At 46.9% G+C, this 22114-nt stretch overlaps 1 long non-coding RNA gene across 1 annotated transcript; it reads left to right on the forward strand.

Moving 5' to 3' along the window:
• The first annotated feature begins 5583 nt into the window (after positions 1–5583).
• Positions 5584–9681, forward strand: LOC140686285 (uncharacterized). Its single transcript, XR_012059996.1, has 3 exons — positions 5584–5689; positions 6378–6534; positions 9024–9681. It is a non-coding gene; the product is annotated as an uncharacterized lncRNA (long non-coding RNA).
• The last annotated feature ends 12433 nt before the right edge of the window (positions 9682–22114 follow it).

Here is a 22114-nt window from a genome sequence, read left to right on the forward strand (position 1 = left end):
GGGACACGCCCAGCTCCGGATGGAACCAGCAGCCTTCTGGGGAGTTAGGAACATTGCAACAGTGAGTGACAGGCAGCGCCTGCGCAGCCCTTCTGAGGCACCTGGTCGACCAGGAAGGACAAGCAGCGGAGACGGAGGCTGTGGAGGGAAGAGCAAGCCCATCGGGGGTGTTAATGTCCTGTCGCCTTTGCTTTGCGCTCAGAGACAGACCTCTTTTATATTTCTCATCTTCCATTTGTTTTTCTTTCCTTTCCATGTCCCCTTCTCCTCGGTAGGGCTCCCATCTCACTCAGAGTAAAAGCCAAAGCGAGGTAGACATGGCCCTAATCTACTTTCTCTCCTCCTTCTGAACACATCTCCTTGCTACTTGTTGAGCTCCCCGAGCCTGCTGCCACGTCAGGACCTTTGCGTCTCCCGTTCCCATCTTCTCCCGGGTACCCACATGCTGCCCTCTCACTGCCTTCATGCCTTCCCGGGATGTCACCGTCTCTCCCATCCGTCTTAAATTCCAACACTTCATCCTGCCCCTTTCTTACCTTATTTTCCCCTTAGCATCAATGCTTAGCTAATATGTGCATATATTCTTTCTTATCTTGTCTTCGGTCTGTCCATCCAACTAGAATGCAGCCTCCACCAGGACAGGGATTTTTGTCTGTTTTGTTCACTGTTATATATACCAGAGCCTGGCAAAGAGCAAGAGCTTGGTAAATATTTGTTGAATGAATGAGTGAATGAATGCTCTGTACTTATGCCCAGGGGACCTGAAGCCTCAGTGGGGGTGCTGTCTCCTAGCCCCAGGTATGGAGTTGAGACCAGACTTGAACACACAGCTACCCCCAATGCCAGCATCACTGGCTTCTATTCAGGTGTGCAGGGTGGCCCGACAGGTGAAGAGGGTGGCAGGTATCTGACTGTAGACTTGACTTTAACCCAGTCTTCACCAGGCAAGGAAAACATTGCGTGACTTACTCAAAGTGACGCTCACAGTTCAGGAAATCCAGTTGTTCCAGTTTTCTGTGTGGGCAGCTCTGTTCCTGGTGGGGTGAACAGGCTGACCTGAGACCTTTCTGGATGTTGTGGTCCTCTGAGCAGAGAAAGCAGGGTTGGGCTGGAGCTTGGGAGGTTTTCTGATTTCTCATTTCTGTGATGAACAGTGTCCAGTAAATGCAAAAGGGGGCCACAATCCTGGAGGGGCTGTAGGAACCTGGCATCCCCTGTTTAGGTTTAGGTGTGAATTATTTAGAAAAGAGGATGAGTCCTAATCCAGAGAAGCGTAATGTGTCCCTTACATATTGTCAAGTTGTCATACGTGTGTGTGTGTGCCTGTGTGTCCATGTGTGTTGTGTGTGTGTGTCCAGATCTGTCTGCGTGTTGAGGAGACAGGCATCAGAAAGGCAGTTCTGGGTTCTGCCTCCGTGATAGTTGAGATCTGATGTGTCCAGTGTCCTGGTGGCCAGACAGCTCTCTGAGACTGAAGCAGATTGGCTTTATCTCCTGCTGTTTTATTTCTCGGACACAGTGGTTTTCAGTCCTGGCTGCACATCACCTCCCCTGGGGAGCTTTATGGAATACCGATGCCCAGATGTTATCCCCTGTACTCTCCTGTGAGCTGTGCATCGTGAGGCTTCAGTGAGGACCAGAGGAAACCACTCTGAACTTAGGGGTGGCCGTACTGGTTCGTTAAATCGTCTTTGACCTTGAGCAGATTACTGTATCTTTCTGGTCCTTCATTTCCTTCCCTGGTAAGATGAGGATCATTACACACCTTCCTGCCCACCTCCTGCCGGTGGCTTGAGGCCAGTTATGTGAAAGGGCTTTGTAGATTCTGAAAGGTTATCCAATGTAAGGAAATATTATCAGCATTATTTGTATTTTCCATTTGTAGAGACCAAATGAGCGAGGCCAGAGGTGAATGTATGATTACAGCAAGGCTGTAGTGAAAGAAAAGCTGCGGGCATGGACCGTTGCTTCTCTGTGAATAAGATTTGCTGAAGTAGCCAAATCCAGCAAGACCTGTGCTTGTAATTCCGGGAGCGGACACTAGGTGGTGTCTGATCCATGGCGTGGACCTCCAGGGTCTCATTTGGGGACGTTTGGCTCCCTTTGATTACAGTGAAATTATTTGCTGACATTATCATTTCCTTATCAAGATAAGAGTTTAAATGCCCTCACGCTGTCTTTGCACAATTGGACGGTGGTTTTCATTCTGCCCAGAGGTCCCTTAGCTTCCTCCTCTCCCGGCTGTCCTGGCATTGGTGACATCAACCTGCATGCCTGGGCCTCAGATTGGCTCTGCCCGCTCAGATTTCAGAGCAACATCAAAAGGCTTTGCTTGCTGGCAGTGAACCAGGAAGAGGCCCGCTTGGCTCCTGTGCAGACTTAATTAGCTCTTGAATGCCTCTTCTGTCAATCTGGGCTTCTCTGCAGCACCCTCCCTCCACCCCCCATTCCTGGCATGTAAGGGGGAGAATCTCATTTTCTTCTCCCAGGGGCCCATTCCTGGCAAGTTACTTTAGCTTCCTTTCCTCTCTGTGATCAGGAGAGCGAGATGGAGGTGTCAAGGCGGTAATTGTAGGAGCTGGCTGACGCGTCTTCAGTTAAGGCAGAGCGACTTTGGAGATGAAGCTACATCACTCATCCCCGCTGTCTTTGAACTTAACCCCTGGGTACCAGTCACTTTGCATAAAACCACTCAGTCCTTTCAGAGAGCCCAGCCATCAGCTTTCATAGGTTTTCTTATAAGAACCTAAGCTGTTTGAGCTTTCCCTCTGCTATTTCTTTAACTGTTTGAAAACATGTTTGAAATACAAAGTTGTGGATGTTATGGCTCAGTGGGTGTAAATACACACAAAGCTTTTGGAACAACACACATGAAACAATTTACAATGATTGCCTCTAGGGAGGGGACTAGGGGTTTGAGCTGGTCCATGTTCTGTAAAATCTTCCATGATAGAAAAGGCTTGGGGATTCTTTGGCTCATTCTGTGCAGTCTTACTTCACTCCATTGGACCCTAAAAAATAAATACAGAAGGAAAAGGATGCCCCTTAATCCACTGTCTCTCTAGCAGTCCAGGTCCCCAGTGGTCCTTTTCTTAGGCTTATGGGAACTTGGTGGGGTGGGGTTGTGGGGGTGGGCGTAGAGTGGATTTTCCAGATGAGGCACTCAGACAGGGACTAAGGCGAGAGTCACTGGGAAATTGCTTGGCCCCAATGGCTTGAGTGGAGACTGGGTGGAGGCAGGGAGCCTGTGCAGCTCTGGACTCTACAACAAGGCCCTTCACAGTGGTCCTTTGCCAGGTTCCCCCATCCCTACCTCTTCCCAGGTGCATGCTCTCCCCCTTCCTGGGCAGATTCGCCAGGATCACAGCCAGCTTCCTGCCAATCCCCTCTTATAACACCTTCCTCTCTTCCCTTCTTCCTCAACCCTCCTTTTAAGTCTCTGAGCAATCCTTCCTTTCCCTAGAAGCAAGAGCTTCTCTGTACTAGTTCTTTCATTGTAGACCACAATGGCCCTTTAGACCTGATCTTCAACCCACCAAAGACCAGATCTCCCTTCCTCCAGGGCATGCGGGTCTTTTCAGAAGGCAGAGAGGAGTAGCAAAAACAAAAAGTTAAAGTTTCATCTTACAGTGGTCTGGCCACTGATAGCCTACCTCTTTGTGTTTAAATAAAAGTACATCTGAATGAAACAGATGTTTCAGATCATGATGCACTAGCTTTGCTTTTTGTCCCGGCCACAGCGAGCAGCTTGCTGGCTGGAGCAGGCTTTGCTGTCTCACCTCTAGGACTTTGCACATACCCTTCCATCTGCCTGGAGCACAGTTCCTTTCACTGCCTCTTCACTTCTCTGACCCCGGTTTTTTGCAGGGTTCCCCTGGGCCATCTCTCTACCCTGTAAAGTGCCATTCTCTAGCAGAGTTGTTTGTTAGCATGTGCCTAACTTGCATGCAGCTCACGAGTGAGGTGCGATAGGCTGTTACAGTAAGGTCTCTAGTTTATCCACACCTCCCTGGACCTGTGCCTTCCCGCTCTGTGATGTGCTTTGACCGATGACACGATAACAAATGTGATATAAGTAGACTCAGAAAGCACTTGCATATTGGTGCTGGTCCTCACTTGCTTTTCTTGGAATCTAGCAGCTACTATATAAAAAGCTTGAGCTGGCCTGCTGGGTGACGGGAGACACAGTTCCAGGTGTCTCTCTTGCTCTGGTCAGTAGCTGGCTAATCCCCTGACCTGCCTGACGTGTCATTGAGGCCACTGGATCACTCAGGTGCCAGGTGTTCTGCCAGCTAACCCCAGGTGCATAATCATGTCTAGTAGAGATCACTCACGCCATCCCAGACCAGAAGAACTGCCCCACCAACTCAGAATCATGAGTGAAATAAATGGCCCTTGTTTGAAGTCACTCAGTTTGGGGTTTTGTTACACAGCTGAAGCTACATAATACATGAAGGAATCAGCAGAAAGAAAAATAGCTGGTTCACTAGCAATATGAGAAATTGGGATTTATGCACTCAATTGGAAAAAAGAATGCTGACATCAAAGTGCCCATTCAGCGAAAAACTGGTTAATATCCAACAGGGCAATTAAAAAGTAATCCCTTGAGTTATCTTCTGTCAAAGACTCAGAGAGGATAGTGTTTAGGACTTGAAAGAAAAAGTTTACCTTCAAAGGTGTCAGGGAGTTAGACTTCAGAAGGGCTGGCTTGCCAAATATAGAACACTGTGAACATGTAAAGAAAAAATTGCAAGATCACCAAGGTTACCAGGTTTATGTTAGCCTTTCCATGGTGAAAACCATCAGCTTTCTCAGACCATTATCGTAACCGAAAGGTCACGCATACCTGCAGATGTCAGCAGAAAAGAAGTCAAGGGTAAGTGGGTGTTGATGGGGCTGCAGGTTCACAGGAAATGGCCAAGGTTTTACGCTGTCAGGGGTGAGAGGGAGGGAAGGTGATCAGCTCCTTTCACTCTGTTGTTCTTCCTAGCTGCGGTGTATAAAGGACTTAATCATACTGGAATTAGGAAGTCTCAGTGTCAATTTTTATCTCTAATTTACTGTACAGAAAAAAAAATCATCTCTTTTCATCAGTTTTATGCAAGTCAACTTCTCATTTTCTGCCTGAGCGCTAATCAAGAATTTGTCAAAGGTACATTCCCATAGAGGTGACGGTGACCCTCCAGTGGGCTTTTTAGAAAACGTTCTAAATGGTCACACAGTCATCTTTTTGTCTTATTTCCAAGTCTTGGATAATTTTCCCAGACATTTCCCTGACCCGGGAGTCCAGGTTAGGTGCCCCTCCTTTGTGCCGTCGTGGCACCTGGACACACTTACCACCCAGTCTGTCTGCATATTATAAGTGCCTGCTTGGAAAGTCCCCTCTAGACTATGGCCTCCTTGAGGGTGGGAACCTGTGTTACTCACCTGCAGGTTCCAGAGTTTAGCACAGTGCCTTGTAGAAACGTTTGTTGAATGGATGAATCAGCAAGTTGTTTTCTCATAGAACAAGAGCGGTGTCTCCCAGACTTGGCAGCACCAGAATTCCCGGGGCGCTTGGCTAAGCAGCTTCCAAGATGGTTCCCATTAGGTGATGTGCTGGAGCTGCCTGGTCCCGGCTGGCGAGAACCGACTCCCCACGTTTCTTCACGACTCTGGTTCAGGGACATCGCATTGGTGGCTTGAAACGGTGCGATGGGAGCATTTACACCGTGGACATTGGCAAACGCTGCAGATGAGGGTTTGGGTTTACAAGAGCCAGTTTTCCAGCACGGCACTGACCCTGCTTATCTCTGGTCCAAGGACTGATGTTTGACAATTGTTGACCTAGGATGGGGTCAGCCAGCCACAGCCTGCTTTTGTACTGCCCACGGGCCAAGAGAGTTTTCACATTTTTAAAGGATTGTAGAGGTTGAAAGAGAAGGAGAGAAGAGGAGGAGGGGGGAGGGGAAGGGGGAAATGAAAGAGACTGTACGTGGCCTGCAAAGCCTAAAATGTTTAATATCTGGCCTTTTATGGGAAAAGTTTGTTGACCTCTGACCTAGGGAAGCTTCTTAACCCTGACTGCACGTGAAGGTCACCTTGGAGAGCTTTTAATGCATCTCAATGCCGGGACCCCGTAATGCCCGGGTCTCCTGGCTCTTCCCCCGCCTCGCCTCTGTTCCCATTTCCAACCTGGTCCCAGCTACCCTGAGTGTTCCCTGTCCTAGGGGGAGGGTCTCTTTATGGTTGTCATGGGTCTGAAAGGCATTCTTTCACCTGGAAACAAGTAAGGGGAGTGGGCGGGCCTCCAGGCGAGCGCAGCTGAAGACTGGGAGTGAGAGGGGTATTTAATTTTGATGAAGTCCCAAATCCTATTTCTGAAGCTCTGTTATTAGGCGTGTATACATTTATGATTGCTCTGCCTTCTGGTGAACTGACGCTCTTACAAGGATGTGACGTCCCTCCTCATCTCCGGTGCTTGTCTTTGCTCTGAAGGCTGCCTTGTCTGTCATTGCTGTACCATTCCAGCTTTCATTTGGTGATGTCTGCATGGTATGTCTTTTTCCATTTATTCACTTTTAATGTGCCAGGGTCATCTTTAAAGTTACTTTCTTGTAGGTGGCATACAGCTGGATAATTTTTAAAAATCCATTGGCACCATCTCTTTTGATTTGTGTACTAGATTTACATCTACCATTTTATTGTCTATTTGTTCTCTTTTATTTTTTGTTCCTCATTTTCCATTTTTCTGCCTTTTGTATTTTTTTAATACTCCATTTTAATTTTTCTTTTGTGTTTCTGACTATATCTTTTAAAATAATTCTTAGTGGTTGCCTCTAGGGATTATAATATATATATATACCATACTTACCTTTTCTCAGTTTACTTGGAATCAGTGTGGCACCACGTCCACTGGAACGTAGGCAACTTCTCACAATCAGATGCCTTTGCCCTTCGCCCTTGTGTTGTAGTCATCTTACTTTTTTTTTTAATGGAGGCGCTGGGGATTCAACCCAGGACCTTGTGCATGCTGAGCACGTGCTGTGCCGCTGAGCTATACCCTCCCCCTGTAGTCATCTTACATCTTACACCTGCGGACTTTAGACATGCCATCAAGGACTTGAGTTATTTCAGAATTAATTTCGGTTACTCACCTCTGTTTGATTGTTACCACATTGCTCTGAGACCTGACCAAATACGTGGCTATAAACATGACATGTGGAATGTGGTGAACAAGTTGTTTAAATAAAGGAAAAACATTTCTAGGACAGATTCTTACAGCTATGCCTGAAGCGGGTGTGGGCAACAGAATGCTACCCTTTTGAAACTGGTCTTGGACATTTGTAAGCAGGAATGGGGAAACCTGGAGAAGCAGAGGGAAAGGAATCACGCTGGCTAAAGTGGAGAAGAGTGAGGACGTGAGTTATCCCAGGGCGACTGAGGAGTTGAGTAAACAGTGGATGGTTGGACAGATGGCCGATGGTCTCAGAGCCACGGACCTCTGAATTCCTCTGTCTCAACATTCAGAGAAGCTGGAGCAGAGAGGCTTTTGGATCATAGGGATTGAATCCCAGCTCAGCCACTTGGGAGCCTTTGACCCTGGGAGAACTACTTCTCCTTTTCCAGCCTCAGGTTCTTCATAAGGTAGCTGTGAAGAGTACGTGAGTTTATGTACATAACGGAACTCACCCAGCGGCAAGTATGGGGACCCTCATACGTGGTGGTGATTAGTACTGCCACCCGGGCCTCCCTGTATGTAGTCTGTGCCCAACAGCGTGTTTTATTCTAAAAAAAAATAGACCTGAGGTTCATCCTCAGAAACTTTCCCTTCTTAGTGGGTCTCAACAGAGGCTACACCTTAGAGTCACCTGGATACCTTAGATTGTCTGGCCCCCCTCCATCAGAGGTTCTGATTCAGTTGGACTAAGGAGAAATAGATAGACAGACAGACAGACAGACAGACAGACAGAACAACCAAGAACTGTTTTGGTGGCAGGGAATGCAGGTGTGCAAGCAGAGATAAAATTGTCCAGTAACTGAAACGTCCACATCCCCAGGTCTGCTTAGTGGAGCCAGTACTCTCACAGCCATGCCAAGAAACTTCCCACACATCTTTCTATGGAGGTGATTTTCCAACATACATAAGTAGAGATGATCGTATAAATGAACCTCCATCACTCAGGTCCAATGATTATCAGCGTTTCATTGACCCTCTTTCATCTTTCCTGCCCCACTCTTTTGTGTTGGATCATTTTAAGCAAATCCCAGATATCATGTCATTTTTCACTGGCTATTTTTTAAACCTCCCCAAGTGATTCTAATGTCGTTTGGGATTTGAAATGCTCTAGGCAAAGCCTCTTAAAGTCATGGACAAGTGCTTAAGCCATTTAGGAGACCAAATCCTTCACAATGTTTCCTAATCAAATAAAGTCCTGGAATCCACCTGACACAGATGTAATGTATGTGCTGTTTCTTTGTGTGTATAGTAATTCCACATTAAAGGTAAAGAAGCTCATATAAATAGGTAATTAGCATTATGCAGCTAAGACGAGTTTTCATAAAATATTCTGTCTTAGTTCTCTAAAATCTATAAACAACATTAATGTAGTTTAACCATAATCACAAAAACACGTCACTGATACTCTAACAAAACTCAAAGATCTGTGGGTCCTACTCCCCAAAATCCAACGTGCAGCATCCTGGACCAGCCTGGGACTCAGATGACTGGCACTTGCTGTTCAGGCTGTTCCAGTCTCCCCCTAGACTCCACACTGCCATGACCTAATGTTTCAAGTAGGATGCCTCCAGTGGCCCCAGATTTTCTCTGATTTAAAATCACTTACAATGCAACAGTAGGCTGTGGACAAATGATATTAGATTGAGCTCTGCTTTCAGTGGAAAAACAGAGCTACAAAATAATGGAAAAAAACAAGTGGTGTTTTGAAGGGACAAAGAGAGAGAAGGAGAATTTAGAATGTTTGTCATTCATTCCTTCAGTAAGTATTTATTGAGTATCTACTATGTGCCAAATATTGTTCTAGGTATGTGGAATAGATCAAAGAGCCGAGCAGACAACGATCCCTGCCGTCGTGGGGCTTACCGAAGCAGTCGTATTGCATCTCCCCAAACAGCCCCCACAGTTCACTTCGCCCACCCGTCAGTTGTGTATCCCAGTCGTCAGCTGTTACCAGCATGTCCCTCCTGCAACCCCCTTGTTCTAGGAGGCTGGGAACTACAGAAAGGGGAGGTGGGCAAGATGGGGGGAAGTGATCTACTTCCCAGACATTTCCCAGACCACCTCAAGCTAGACCTGGGATGAGCTGGGCCCTTGGGCAGATGTATTTGACATTTTGGCAGAGAGGATGAAGAAATGAGGGGCAGAAGCACAGACGACCCCAAGTGCTCAGTTATCTGATGGAAGACCCGAGGAGAAAGACTCAAGATGAGCGTTGGTGGGGGCTGTCCACGCCTGTATGTGTAGGAAGGCATCATGATCAGTTGGCAGCAGCTGCCACGGAATTGGGACTGGGGAGTAAAGTATTAGCAGTTCACCTCTTTATCCCTGTGCTAAATTCTGAAATCTCTCTCTCCCTTCCCTCCTGCCCTGCCTCCAGCGATCTGTTTTCTGTTCCCTTTAACTTAGTTTTAATTTTCTTGAGTTTTCTATGGAGGGAATCATATGATGTGCACTTTTTTACATCAGGCTTCTTTCAGTCAGCATCATCATTTGGGGATGCATCCTTGCTGGCGGTGTCAGTGATCCATTATTGCTGAAGAGTACTATTCCATTGTACGGATATGCAGCAGTATCTATTCACCTGTTGAAGGATGATGGGTATCTCAGCTGTTCCCAGTTTTTGGCTATTACAAATAAAGCTGCCATAAACATCTGTGTACCAGTCTTTGTACGGATGTATACATTCTTCTCCCTTGGGTAAAACCTAGGACTAGAATGGCTGGATCATATTATAGGTGTGTGTTTAACTTAAGAAACAGCCAAACTGTTTTCCAAAGCGGTTGTATCATTTTACATTCCCATCAACAATGCGTGAGAGTTACAGTTACTTCACATCCTTGGTAACATTTGGCAAAGTCAGTCTTTTTAATTTTAGTTATCTTAGTATTTTTTAGGAATATTTCGTTGTGGGTTTAATTTGCCTATTAATGGATAATGATGTTGAACATTTTTCATGTGCTTATTTGCCTTCTTCTTTGGTGAAGTATCTGTCTTTTGCCTGTTTTGGGTTGTTTACTTGCTGCTTGTTAAGTATTGAGAGTATTTTATATATTTCAGATGCAAGTCCTTTATGTGGTAAATAATTTGCAAAATTTTCTCCTTGTCTCATCTTTTAATTCTCTTAACAATGTCTTTGGCAGAGCAGAAGTTTTAAATTTTGAAGGAATCCAATTTTCATTAAGTTTTTTCTTTTTGGGTTGTGCTTTTGCTGTGTTCAATAACTTTTTGCCTAATCCAAGTTCACAAAGATTTTCTCCATTTCTTTAGAAATTTTAGAATTTTTGGTATAATATTTAGATCTGTGATCCATTTGAGTTAATTTTTATATAAGGTGTGGGATGTGGATCAAAGTTCGTTTTTTTGGATGTGGGTATCTGGTTATTCCGATAGCGTTTATTGAAATGACTACCCTTTCCTGGCTGAATTGCCTTTGTATCTTTACAAAAAATAGGTTTTAATATGTTTGTGGGTCTATTTCTGGACCCTGTTCTGTCGTATTGATCTAATTATCTTTTTTGATGTCCACACCACATGGTCTTGATGATCATAGCTTTATAACAAGTCGGGAAATCAGGTAATGCTAAGTCTTTTCCATTTCCATGCGAATTTTAGAGTGTATTTGTCAATTAAAAACATACCTGTTGGGATTTTGATTAGGATTGTTTGAATCTGTAGATTAGTTTGGGGAAAACTGACATGTTACCAATATTAAGTCTTCTGATCCTTAAATATGTCATATGTTTCCATCTACTTGGGCTTCCTGTAATTTCTCTCAGCAATGTTTTGTGGTTTTCAGTGCAAAGGAATTTTCTTCCTTGGAAGGTTTTTAACTACACATACAATTTCTTTAACAGATAGAAGGCTATTCTGGTATCTGTTGTTTCCTGAGTAAGCATTTGTAGCTGTAGTGTCTTTCAGGGAATTTGTCCATTTCATTTAATTTGTCAAATCTATTGGCATAAAATTGTTCATATTACTCCTTTCATATTCTTTTGACATGGGTAAAATTTAAGTATGTCACCTTTATAGCTTACAGTATTGATAATTTGTCTATTTCATTTTCCCCTGAACCCTGTGGCTAGAGGTTTATGAATTTTATTTATCAAAGGACCAGCTTTTGATTTCATTGATTTCTTCGTTTTAAAAAAATTGATATTTCAGTGATTTTTTTACTCTAATCTCTAGTTTTTCTCTTCTTCTTGATTTGGGTTTATTTTGCTGGGTTTTTAAAAGATGGGAGTTTGGGATATTAATCTGAAAACTTCTTTTCTAATATAAGAACTGAGAACTGTAAGTTCCCTCTAAGCTCTGCGTTAGCCGCATCTCACGAATTTTACTATGGTGTCTGTCATTTTTATTCAATTCAAAATAGTTTCTAATTTTTTCGTTTGAATCATGGACTATTTACAGGTATATTATTTAGTTTCCAAATTTTGGGAGATTTTTCTAGACATCTTTGTGTAATTGGTTTCTAATTTAATTCCACTGTGGTGAGAGAATATGCTTTGTATAACTGGAACCATCTAAAATTTACTGACACTTGTTTCATGGCCCAGAACATGGCTTGTCTTGGTAAATGTTCCACATTTACTTGGGAAGAATGTGTGTTGTTGTTAGGCGGAGTGTTCTGTAAATGCCGATAAGGTCCAATAGAAAGGTGATGTTGCTCAGGTGTTGGATATCCTTGCGGATTTTCCTGGCTGCCTGTTTTATCAGTTACTGTGTTGAAACTTGGAACTGTCATTGTGCATTTGTCTGTTTATCATTGCAGTTCTATTAGTTTTTGAAGCTTTGTTATCAGGTCATAAATGTTTAGGACTGTTATATTTTCTTGATAAATTCATCCTCTTATCACTATGAAATGACCTTCTTTATCTCTGGTCATATTGTTTGCTCTTTGAATAGGATTAGCATTGAATAGGAATATCTTCCCCTCCTTTTACTTTTAACATATTTGTGTCCTTATGTTTAAAATACATTTCTTGTAGGCAGCATGTTTGGATCTTGTTTTGTTTTGTTTTTTATCAAATCTGACAATTTCTGCCTTGGGAATGTTTCAACCATTTACAGTTAATTTAATTATTGATGTGGTTCAGTTTTTCACCTTATGATTTGTTTTTTTATTTGATCCATCTGTTCTTTGTTCTCTCTGGCTTTATTTTTTTTCTGCCTTATATTTGGAATATTGAATAATTTTATTATTCTATTGATCTCTTCTCTGGCTTATTAACTGTAAGTCCATTATAAAGATCTGCTTTGGAGTTGTGTCGTACCACTTCATGTATAGTATAATTGTACTTTGATTTGTCTCCTTCTCGCCTTGGTGCAATTTTTGTCATATTTTTCATGTATATTATTTACATTATTATTTTTGTATGAACACTTAATTATCTTTTAAAGAGATTTAAACAATAAGTTAAAAGTCTTACCCAAAAAACCCTACAGAGTTACCCTTTTTTGGTTTTCTTTGTTCCTTGAGTGGCTCTGTATTTCCATCTGGTGTAATTTTCCTTCTGCCTGAGGGACTTTTATCATATCCTGTATTATGGGGCTGCCTGTGATGAGTGTTTCAGCTTTTGAGTATCTGAAAACATCTTTATTTTGTCTTTGGTTTTAGAAGATATTTTTGCTGGGTATAGAAGTCTTGGCTGTCAGGTTCTTTTCTTCAGTCCTTTAAAGATGTTGCCACACTGTCTTCTCATTTGTATCATTTTTGATGAGAAATCTGTTGTCATCTGTATCTTTGCTTTTCTGTTACATATCTTTTTACTCTGGTGTTTTAAGTTTTCCTCTTTGTCACTTGGTATTAAGCAAGTTCATTATGATGTACCTTAATATAGTTTTTTTTTTCCTTGTGGATGGTATTTCTCCTCCTCATGGGTCATATTTTCCTGCTTCTTTGCATACCTGGTAATCTGTTACTGGATGCCAGGCATTATGAATTTTAACTTGTTTGGTGCTGAATATTTTTGCATTCCTATAAATATTTTGGAGCTCTGGGACACAGTTAAATTACTTGGAAATAATTTGATCCTACTGGGTTTTGCTTGTAAATTTATTATGCAAGATCAAAGTAGCACTTAGTCTACTACTCCACTACTGAGGCAAAACCCTTCTGAGTACTCTACTTCGCTCATGAGTTTTTTGAGTTTTAAAAATGGCATGTTGGGACTGGTCCCCTTCCTAGCCCTGTTGAATACCTTGCATTGTATCCTCTCATCTCCTTAGATGATTCCTCCGCCAGCCTTGGGTAGTTTCTACACACACACACACACATACACCAATCAGTACTCTGCCGAGATCTCAGCTGGAACCCTCTGCGAATCTCTCTCTGGGCAGCTCTCTGATCTTTTCTTTGAAGTCTAGTTGTCTTGTTCTCCTTGGACTGTCACCTTCCTCTCCTTAACTTTGGGAGTCTGCCAGCCTTCACTTGAATTTCTCCTTGCTGCACCAAGGCCTGTAAACTCTCTTAAGACAGCAAGATGGGACAGTTGTTGGATTAACCTCATCTGTTTCCCATATTTTGTGTATCACTGCCTTTCATTGCCTGATGCCTACCATCTTGAAAACTGTCACGTCACTTGTTCTGTTTGTTTTTGGTTGTCTCACATAGCAGGGTACATCTAGTCTCTGCGATGCCATCTTGGCCAGAAGTGCAACTTGATGATTTACTCTTAACTCAGAGGGTCTCAAACTTTGGGGTATGTAAGAACCACCTAGTGGACCTTATTAAAATGCAGATTCTCCTGCCAGTAATACTGGGATCTGGGGAGGGATCACAGAACCTGCCTTTTAGTGCAGGACCCTGACCACAGTTTCAGAAGCACTGACTTTAGACCTCCTTCCACCTCCCTTCTGCCTGCAGCTGCAGGGTTCTCTGCAGACCTCAAAGTGCTCTGAGGTCAGATTGCTTGGTTCCAGCCTGACAACTACTTGTTACTAACTATAATCTTGGACACGTGACTCAACCACTCTGGATCACCTATCACAACAAACTTGCAGGGTTATAATAACTATTACAGAGAGAAACCGTGTAAAGTGCTAGCACCTGGCAAACACGCCATGTTAGCTCTTACGGGCTATATTATCTCACTTGATGGTTACAAGAGCCCATTTCACGGATGAAACTGGAATCTCCAGGGGAGCTGTAATGACAAAGTCATTTGGCCAGCAAGTTGCAAAGTTAAAACTAGAACCCAGGTCTGATTTCTAGTACAAAGCTCTCTCTACCTCAGTTGAAAGTAGAGACAGGTGGAGGGTCCCCAGCAAGAGGAGAGAGACCACAAGTGAGTGTGTGTGTGTCTGCAGTGATGAGGGGAAACTGCACTATACTTTGCTTGAGGGTGAAGTCAGTTGTTAACTTTCTACTTTGTGGGAGTTGCCACCATACCGTAGTGTTTTATGTTTTGCTTACTCCTGGGCTACACTCCAGCTTAAAGTCCCATCGCTGAAGTTCCGTTTTTGTGACTCTCACCCTGCCTCCAAGATCCAGGGAATTGGAAGCGGCGGGGGGAGGACTCTGGATTTATGACTTGGTTCCTTTCCTACCTCCCTCAGCTCCACCCCCTCCCATCTGCTCGCCTCCTACACATTCAAAACCTCTTCAAGTGTAAAGCTATTTATAAGGCAGGGTTGGATCTGTGTGTGGATAAGGTAAGTGACAAGCACACAGCCTCAGGCCACTCAGCTGGCTTGTCTGGTTCAGGTCTGAAGCATTTCACTACCCCTTCCAAGCAATCCACCTCTTCAGTTACCCTTTCTTGCTTTCACACTTTAATTCCATCTCCGGACCTTCTCTGAGTTCTGTCAGCTTCCTCAGTTTATGGGGAAACAGGTTTTTGTTTTTTGTCTTTTGTTTTCCCGTTCACTACCAGGTCTACCAAACTCATTAAAAAAGTTATACATAAAAAACATGAAGACCTCCACCGAGTCAAGTAGGCCAAGCAGAATTTGGGATGAGGGACGGTGGAAATAAAAATATTACAGATTTAATGCAGGACAACATTGATTAGTAAGTTTGTCGTTCATCAGGGCTCCTTCCTGTTTGAATCACTGGTGGCACAGGGCACGGGCGGGTGAGTTGTCAGTATCCCCCCTTGTGGCGGCTGCTTTGAGGTAACCTGAGTAACTGACCCCTGGCAGTTGGCTTAGATCGACTGTAGATGATGAGGATGGTAAGAGGGTATCATCTCAGGAACCAGTTTCCGTGGTGGGTGGCGGCTCCTGCAGTCCCGGGCGAAGACCACGGCATGCCCAGCTGCGCGGTCACATGAGCCTTGCGTGATGCCTTCTGTTTGTTTTGGAGGCGTGGCCTGGGGGGACGTGGTTCCTGTGCCAGGTCAGTGTGCCCTGCACTTCACCCCACGCGTGTACTGGGGTGTGGAAACAGGTGAGTGGAGCCTCACCCAAGCCTTCCCAGCACAGGAAGAGCTGCCCCTAGTTTGTTCTTACCTTTCCAGAGCCCCTCTGAGTGTTCCCCAAAGTCCATCTCAAACAGTCCTCTGGAGTGTGGAATGCTGCAGTCGTGTTCCCATTTTCCAGGAGAGGCACAGAACACAGTCTGAGCTACCTGGCTTGCTGACCAGGTGCTCAGTCCTCGAGATGGTCCTGTTTCACTGCCCGTCCTTTGCCCTCACCCAGAGAGGGAGATGGGACGGCAGACAGAGCCGTGGGTTGGCAGTCAGAAGACGTGGGTTCCGGTCCAGGCTCTGTCAGTTACAGATGGTGTGGCCTGGGCTGAGTCATTTAGCAACCTGGGGCTTCATCTTTCTCCCATGGAAACACGGGCCTGGACAAGCGTGGTGCTTCCTGATCTGCAGTGGAGACCTTTGGACGCGGCTGGCCTGGCCTGGCTGTCTGGCAGACGTGCACCTGGGACTGGTGGAGGAGCCTCCCGGGACAGTGAGATCCTTCCCACCTGTGCTGCCTGGCTCCCCGGGGGCTGTGTCATCGTGCTGGGGAAAGCAAACCCACAGGTCAAGCATTGCCCATTTTATTTGGAGATTTGGGGATGTGTTTTAAAGTAGTGAACAAGCACAGATGTACTGTGGGATAAAATGGCAACATTCCTACTGATTTGAAAGATAAAAAGTTTTCCAGAAATTTCTCATTTCAGTAGACCTCTCCCAGCTCCATCCCCGGTCCTGTCCCTTCGCTCCTCGGCCTTGAGATGCCTTGGTTGACAAGTGTCCTGAAAACAAGAGGCAGGTCCATCAGCCTGGAGCAGCAGCCAAGCCTTAGTCATTGGAGGGGAAGAGGGACCCATCACTTGACCTGCCCCCAGCTCCACTCTGCCTTGAATCTCTGTCTGAGCAGGTGCTCCGTGGGCCAAAATGGGAGAAATCAATTCTCTAGCAGCTAGAATTGCACTGCGGCCCAAGCAGCTTGGCTTTGAGGTTGCTCTGACTGAGGGGCATGGGGCTGACTCTCCTACTCGGCCACAGACCCTGTTAGCCTGGCATCTTGTCGGGGCTCCGGTGTATTTAACAGTGCAGACTAAAGACCGGCTCTGGTGTTTGCAGGAGATGGGGTCACGCTGGGGAAGTGGGGGCAGGAGGGAGCAGCAGTAGCCGCCGCGGGCCTGCAGTCCTCACTGGGTTAGTCCCGGCTTGTTTGGGAGTCTATGAGATGCCCTTTGGGGAAACCCAGAAACAGAGGGAGGGTGGCGTCCACAGAAGGGCAAAGTCCTGAGTGGGCTAAGAGCCTGCAAGCACTCAGTTTATTGTTTTACTGTTTCCTGGTTCTGCCTTTGTTCACTCTGGCAGTTGAGATCTGGAATCTCTGGTTTCATCTGTTCTTCCCCAGAAGATCCCCAGGGGTTCATGGTGGTTGTAATGGAGTGCTGTAAATGTTTCAAAAACTCTAATGGAAACCATAATACGTCTGTTTTCTGCATTTCGCATACCCAGTTATGGACGTGTTTGATTAATAAATCATGGGGAAATGAATTAATTATTCCTTAATGATTAGTCTCTTTGGCAGACAACGTATTTTAAAACAATATGGGAGAAATGGGAGAAAAATGATACAGGAGGGTCTTGGTATTGAATAGGCTGGGAAGCAGTAACACAGGATCGGAGGCTCCTTAGGGCTTTTTCCAGGAAAAGGCTGCAAGAGGCTGGTGGTACCCATGGTAGAGGGGGAGTGACAGAGGAGAAAGGGATGTCACAGCCCTGTCTTCCCATCTCCGCAGAGTCAGGGAGTCATTAAGCCAAGAGCAAGAGGTGGTAGATGTGAGTTACACTTGGGGGATCCCAGTCTGTCCTCTGAGTCACTATGCCCCAGGCAGAAATTCAGAAAACCTCGGAACCTGGGATCAAGGGGCAGTGCGCCTGCTTAAATTACAGAGAAATTCAGCCCAGGGGTTCTCAAGCTGTAGAGTGCACCAGTTACTGGGAAGACATTCAAGAATGCAGGCAAATGGGTTCAGCTCCCAGAGTTTCTGGCTGGGAAGGAATGGGGTGAGATCAAGAATTTGCATGCAGAACATGGTTCCGGGTGAGGCCGCTACTGCTGGTCCAAGAACCACAGTCTTCTTTCGCATTTGCTCCCATCTGAGTTTCTCTCTCCCATGACTTTCCATCATCCTGCCCCATCCCGGCCTTCCTTTAACCTTCCTCCACCGTCTCGCTCCCCCAATGCCTCCCACTCTTTTTCCCCTGGACTTTTCCCCTGCCTCTTCCCTCCTTTTTCGTCCATCAGCTGCAGTAGCCTCCCCCTCTTAACTTTCTTCCTAACCAGTGGGAAACTTGAGTTTCTTGAAAACTGAAATGTAGAAGAAACAGGAGGAAAACTAGTCCCTGGCCGGCCAGGGACAGGGATGGCAGGTGATTCAGGACAGCGTGGGCTGGCCAGGATGCGGAGTTCCTCACAGCTGACAGAGCTGCCGGGGCTGGCACAGCCGGGCCAGGACTCCATGTGACAGTGGACAGGGTTTGCAGTCCTGTGCCCAGGGTGACAGTGGAGGAGATGGGGCACCCGGAGGGCAGCCTCCAAGCACAAGTTCAGCTTCAAAGCTCCTTTCCCATAGAAGTTTTCAGACTTGAGAGTCTATCAGAACCCCCCCACTCCTACCCCGAGGGCCTGGCGAGCAGGATTGCTGGGCCTCGCCTGCAGAGCCTCTCATTTCAGGTCTGGGATAGAAATCCCCGGGACGGAGGCAGGCAAGCTGGGAGGAGCTGGTCACCCAGCCAGGGCCGGGGATCTGTCTTTCTAAGAAGTTCCCAGATGAGGCTGACCTGCTGGTCCCAAGGCTGCACGTTGAGAATTCCTGCTTCATTGTCCCCAGCGACTGCAGAAGCCTGGGGCTGCTGAGTGCAAGAGCCGGGACTCTTCAGGAGGAGGGGCCCTGGGCAGGGGCTGGAGAACTGCCGTCGAGAGGTGGATGTGGACTCCGGAAACTTTGGCCCCAGGGTCCCAGACTGATAGCGAGGAGGGCCAGTCGAAAGGATGGGGTCAGGGTGAGAGGACATCCCAGCTGAGGCTGTGTGTGCTGGCCACCCACTCCCAGGAACAGAATCCAGAGGGCTTTGCTCTCCTCACTTGGGCGAGGCCTGTGGCTTGGAGGTGAAGCCAGGGAGGAGGAAATGGCTGCTTAGTGGCTGGGCTAAGAAATGGCAGAAGTGGTGGGCTTGGCGAAGGAGAGGCAGGAAGGAAAGACGAGGGGCTCCTTGCCTCGGTATGGAAGCAGATTCTGGCCAAATTCAGCATCCAGTTTGTTGCCCTGTAACGGAGAGTCCGTATGTAGATTCTCTCGGGGAGTTTGGGGCACGCAGCCCAGGGCGGTGTGGTCAGTGCAGTGATGGGGGGTGGGGAGGGTGTGGGATCTCTACCTCCCCTCCAGCCCCCTTTCCTGAGAGTCATCTCTCAGGAGGGGCAGCCTTTGGGATCCAGGACGAGTGGGGCCAGAGGTGAGTATCGGTTGATTGAAAGAAGGAAGGAAGGGATGAGGCGTGTGGCTGCGGTGAAGGCCTTCCACGTTTAGACTGGGACTCGTACACGCACCTCGCACCCAGTGAAACCCTGCCATTCCCAGGCTGGTCATCAGTTTCTAGCTGTCTGAACCTTTCACCCAAATGTCCCTGACAAGGAGTGATTTACCGTTGTCTGAGTTTTCCTGGCTGGCCCCTCTCCCCCTTCTGTGCCTGCCCTGCCAAGAAATGTCTGGGAGTCTTGGAAGGGCCAGTTCAGCTGGTAAACAAGTCCCATCAGCTATTAGCACCTCCTGTGTCACTTTCCTGCCAGATCCCACTGTGTCTCCCGGGAGCTAACAGAACCCACACCTGTGCTGGGTGCTTGCAAGTGATCACGTATGGACCCAATGTCTCATGCAGTGTTCCCCCCGAACTCGCCTCATCCTTCCTACAGCCCTTCTCCCCTGAGAACAAATAGGAGTAGTTGTGAGATGGAGTAAGCGAGTGTGGCTGTGTTAAGTGTTTGTTCCTGGGCCACACTTGTCTGTCTGCCTCTCTTCCCCTTAGGGCTGGTCTTTAGTCCCTCATGCAAATCCATTTCTGAGCTGGCCTCAACCTTGGTGGGCTTGGCTTCTGACCTACCTTCTCCACTCCACTGTAATTTCATGGAGAGATGAGTTGAATCTGAGGGGCTTTAAGGCTATGGATGGGGGATGGGCTGCAGGTGCATGGCCCTACCCTTCCCACTGGAATGCCCATCTCCCTGGGCTATGTGGGTCCCTGTGGGTCCCTCTGCAGTAAACCTTGGGGACGAGGTTGTGTGAAGTGTAGACTTGATTATAGTGACAGACTGGACTGTAAAGAGGCTTATAAATGACAGGTCCTGTTTGGAATTGTTAGACATCTGAGGAGATGACCTAAACTTTACAGCTCTATGTTTTGACTTCTACAAAGGAGAAACAGCACACTGGAAGGTACTGGCCAGGCTGTAGACAGTGAGTCTCAGAAGGCCAGTGCTGAGTCTCATTTTGTCCTCAATATTGTGGTGTCATTATTATTATCCCCTAATAGGCGGGGATCAGCTGCAAGGTCACTTAGCTTGTATGTGGCAGAGTCATCTGAGTCAGGTCACTGAAAAAGACCAGCTGTCTCTCAAGGGAACAGATATGGGGGTGGGCCATGGAGATGGCCCTGCAGAGCGGTGGGAGGCTCCCCATCTCCGGTCGGTTGAGAGGACTTTCTGGGAGGACAGCCCGGATCAGACCTAGCCCAGCCCTGTGCAGCCCTGCCTGTGGAAACACAGCCCCTCCTGTTTCCTTCTCCCTCCTCAACCCGCTTGCCTCACGTGATGGGTGCTTGTGGGCTCATGGCTCTGGCGTCTGCAGTAACACAGAGCAGCGTGGAAGCCAGGTCAGGACCACATTCCTAGGCACCAGTCACAGCCGGGTTGAAGCCTGAGGTGCGCTGGTCTGTGACTCACCTGCGGTGTGAGCGTGCCTCATCTGCCCGGGTGCTGCCCTGCTTGCTTGCTCTGCCCGAGGCTCAGCAGGGCTCAGGGCAAGCCAGTCAGCAGCTGCTGGAGGGGAACAGGGGCTTGACCAGCAGCCTGGAGCCCGGGCACCCGTCCTGGATCTGCTTCAGCTGCTTGAACTTGGGAAGCTCACTTCCCCAGCAGGCTCCAGGTCCTCATCTCTAAAATGTCACGGTTGTTTGAGATCTCATTCTTCAAAGTGTCTTAGGGACAGTTTTGGGTTTTTTTTTTTAAGCAGCAGTGGTAGCACCTGGGTGCTTGTTGGAAGTGCAGAGTCTCACCCCTCCCCGGATGAATGAACCATAATCTGCATGTAACAAGATCCCCAGGTGGTCTGCATACAGTTTGAAGCGTGCTGTTCTCACCATCTCTGAGGTTGAGTCTGAGCTTGTGGCCTTTAAGTCTGTGCCATCCGGGCTCCCTGAGCACCACACTAGCAGACACTCAGTTGCAAACCAAGTCTCGCCCCAAGGGAACATCCCTACTTAGCACATGCATTGCCTGGGTATGCCTTCTCAGCTCTGACTCCTAACCAGGGTCCCCAGATGGTGCAAGGTAAATTCTGAGAGGCCCTCCCATGTGGACCTCCTTTTTATTCCAGAGGGTTAATGCAAAGGCCAGCAGGTAGTCAGCTGAAACTGCATTCACTTCACCCTACTCTATCACAGAATTACCCTGCACACACTCTCCAGAGCAGTGGTTAGATGCCCACCCTGCAGGAGCGTGCCCTCTAATTCAGGAGACATTTCAGGAGTGGAGCAAGTGCACTGCACGGAGAACCATCTCATACATGCATTTACATTGCACGAGAACCACCAGAAGAAAAAGTAAAGGCGGGGGATGTAAGTGACGAGGAAGATTGCCTGGACTGAGTGTGAGGCTGGAGGTCAGAATCTGCTGTTCTGCCAGCCTCAGCTCCTCCAGCCTCAGCTCCTCCAGCCTCTCGCAGATGTGAGCATCCGCTCTGGGCTGAGCGTGATCCTAGTTTCTCAAGATCTGCATATTCTGAATTACATGGCTGCTGTGCAGGGGAAAGCCAATAATTCTGTTTAGTCTCCAGCCTAGGAAACAGAAACCTGTTCTATTTCTAGAATGAAAAACCAACTCTGTTGATCTCACGAAGAGACGTTCTGTGGCCTCCAACAGGTGTTTTCCTAAGGAATTGTTCATCTTCCTGATACCTTCTCTAGAATGTTCTTTCGTGATGTCTCATCAGGTTTCTGAGTCCAGCCTAATTCTGAGAAGCCAGGCCAGTGGCTGAGCACAGAGCTTCCTTCTAGAAGATTCCATAGTGTCAGGCTAACCCATGTACTGTCTCCAGTCCACCAGGCTCTATGCCTTTCTTCCCAGGAGGTGCTGTACTGAATGCAGAATTCCAGGGCTTGCACAGAGGCAGGTTAAACGGATGAGAAGGTGCCCTGAAACAGGGAGCTGGGGAGTTGTGAAACCGCG

The sequence above is a fragment of the Vicugna pacos genome, chromosome 16, assembly GCF_048564905.1.
Source record: "Vicugna pacos chromosome 16, VicPac4, whole genome shotgun sequence".
NCBI lineage: Eukaryota > Metazoa > Chordata > Mammalia > Artiodactyla > Camelidae > Vicugna > Vicugna pacos.